The following is a 3,540-nucleotide window of genomic DNA, read 5'->3' on the forward strand; positions in this document are numbered from 1 at the left end:
TTAAGGAACTAATTCCCATGTGTCCTTTTATATTATCTATTGAATTTCTTCCTCCATTCCTTTCATCCAATGATCATCCTTGATTTCTTCATCTACACTTTTTGGTTCTACTTGAGATATTAGGCATAGTTCTTCATTGATTATGCCTCTTGTCATTACTCCTTTTTTAAACTTTCTATTATCTAATTAGAAGGATTCTTTCTTATCACATTCTTATTTGGGATAGCAGTTGATGCTTCAATTCTTATTTTAGGTACTGTGCTTTGTTCTTCTCTTACTTCTTTAGTTTGCACATTATTCTGCAAGTCATTTTTAGTCTTGAGAAATAATTCTTTACATCTATTGGTCATCCCAAAATAATTATCCTTATTAGAGTTATAGTCCATCATCTTCTCTTTAGTTCCAAACTTTTCATCTATTCTCATGTTTGTACACTCTACTACAATTTTTGTTCTATAGTTGAAACATCTGTAAGCTTTACTTTTTAATGAATAGCCAAGAAACATACCTTTATTTCTCCTTAGATCAAACATACCATTATCATCATCTCTTTTGATGTAGCATTTAATTCCAAATATTATGAAATATTTGATTGATGGTGAGTAACCAAACCATAACTCATACGGTGTTTTCTCCATACCTTTTCTAATCTATACTCTATCTAGTGTGTATATTGTTGCATTGACTGCTTCTCTCCAAAAGTCTTTGGTATATCATTCTTGAATAACATAGCTCTTGTTGCTTTAGCAATTGATCTATTTCTTATTTTAGTAATCCCATTCTACTAAGATGAATAAGGTGAAGATAGTTGTCTCTTGATTCCATGTTCTTCATAGTAGATATTGAAATCTTTACAAGTGAATTCCCCTCCTCTATCGAATCTTAAGCTCTTTATTTTAACTCAAGATTCATTCTCTACTTTATTCTTGAATATCCTAAATTTCTCAAAGGCTTCTAATTTTTCTTTAAGAAAAGCTACCCACATCATTATAGTAAAATCATCAACAAAAATCATAAAATACCTCTCTCCATAGAATCCTCTTGTTCTTATGGGACCACTCAAATCTATATGAATCAATTCCAACTTTTGTGTAGTGGGTAAAAGCATAGATCTGTGTCACCGTTTGTGATACAAAAACCTATTTTGGTCAAATCTCATTTCTCTATCAAAACTTAATCTTTTTCAAAAAATAAAAATACCCTTTTATAGATTTTAGATTCAATATCATCATTATATAAATTTTTGAGTGTTTTGATTAGTTACAATATGTTATAATCTCAAAATATTATAAGTCGATATTTCAACATTTCAGAAGATGCTCCCTCAAAAATGGAGAAAAATTAGTAAATCATATCAAAAAAATAAAAAAATAATATTTATCACTAGAGGAGAGAATCCTCTTCATGAATATGTAATTTTTTTTCAAGAAGGTATAGATTTGATAGGTAAGTTTTGACGAGAGGGAAAAACTATTGGATTCTGACAAGGTCAAACTTGAGTACTTATAACAAAGAAAATATACATCAAAAATAATTATTTCTTTTTTTTCTGACTAGCTATACATGTCATCTATAAAATATTTTCAAATTAGAACAAAAAAAGATAATTTGCACATACTTGTTTAACGGGAACTACATTCTATATTTTTTATAGTTAAAAAAGGGACTTTAAAATAAAATAAAATGAATAAATTCTTAGTCAAAAAAATTATAAAAATTATAGGCATAAAATTCATACAACTCTACACATTTCATCAGTTTACATCATCTTCATATTTTAAACACAAATACCATTTTTTTTGTCATTAATGTTGAACTGTTACATTCTGATATCACGTTTATTTATAAAAGGTGACACAGGTTTGTGCTTTTATCCTAGTACCAAACTGCTTGTTAGGAAATGAAACTTTCTTCTGTTTAGCCAAGATACATTCTTTACAAATAATGTCATTGGGCTTAGTGATCTTAGGTAAATCTTTCACAGCAAGTGTATTACTAGCTTTCACAATGTTATCAAAGTTTATGTGACAAAATCTTTTGTGCCATAACCAACTGTTGTCAACTTTAGCTACTAAACATGCTATTTTAGTGTTGTTTAATTGAAATACATTACCTCTGGTTCTTTAGCCAATACCAAGAAATTTTCCTTTCTTTTCCTTGATGATGCATGTGTCTTTACCAAATTGTTATTGGTAACCTTTGTCCATAAGTTGTCCAACACTTAACAAGTTATGTTTCAATCCATCAACAATATAAACATCTGCAGTATTTGTTTTACCATCAAGTGTGATAGATCCAATTCTTGTAATGTGATAAGTTGCATTGTTCCCTATTCTGACAATTCCTCCATCATAGCTTCTAAATTTGACAAATTTTCTCATATCACCAGTCATGTGATGTGAACAACCACTATCAATGATCTAATCTTTTCTTTCAACTTAGAGATGTGATTCCTACAACAATCTTAGATATTCTGCCAATATAGCTTCTTACAAATACATCTTCTATCATTCTAGCATCTTGTAATGCAAAATGAAATTTTTCTACTCTAACTCTTTTTGCACATGTATCAGCCTCATAATTAGCTTCTAAGGTTTTCCAAATTTCATGAGATGTTTTGAGTTGTTTTACCTTGCTATACTCACTTTTAGGTAGACCTAACAATATTGCTTATCTTGCCCTTATCTTGCACATAAATACTTCTCTTTGTTACTTGGTATAGCTTTCAAGATTGTCTTCTTCCACAATGTTTTTAGTTTCCTTGGTTACAAGCCAATATCCTGGACGCATGCACAAAAAATGAATCTTCATTTTATCCTTCTAGCTATCATAATTTGTGCCATCAAATCTTAGACTTTCCTTTCTAAACATGTTCAGCATGGATCACCCAATGTTTTTAAACATGTTTGCCATGTTCACCTATGAAAAATGGGAGATGTGCAATTCAAAATATTATTCTTGGGTTGTTTGACAGAGATCTTCAATAGGATAGAAGCTCGCATAATGTTGTCTCACATTCTCGGCACCAAAAGAAAGAACATGGGACATGCACGATATAGAAAGGTTTTGAAAGATGAATTAATTAAAATAATTAGAGTATATAATGACAAGACCTTCCATCTTGTTTTGGTTTGAAATTCAATGGAAGAAAACATTTTGAGGCCTGCATGGCTACTGATTGGTAGAGTGTGTTATTAAATAAAGTGAGCAAAGAAGGATATACAAGTTGCCTTTAGGATATGCGCCAAATTCTAAATCATAGCATATGGAGGAACAAGTTAATGGGTTTATGATATGATTTTAATATTTCCAACATGGAATGGTTCTTGAAACCCATATACTAGTCAAAGTGATGGTCGACATTCAAATGTTTCAGAAAATATAGTCGGGGAATGCGCTGACATATTGGCCTCTCACATAGAGAATTAGACTATGGGAGAAGAATTGAAATGTGTATGGAGAATTAATGAAAGCATTCCTTGGTACCATTAAATGGAAAGCATTTTTGTAGGTTGAATAGAGAATATGAACTATTCGACA

Source organism: Cupressus sempervirens, chromosome 4 (genome assembly GCF_028749045.1).
Source record: "Cupressus sempervirens isolate cs-2001-9-10 chromosome 4, ASM2874904v1, whole genome shotgun sequence".
NCBI classification, from domain to species: Eukaryota; Viridiplantae; Streptophyta; class Pinopsida; order Cupressales; family Cupressaceae; genus Cupressus; species Cupressus sempervirens.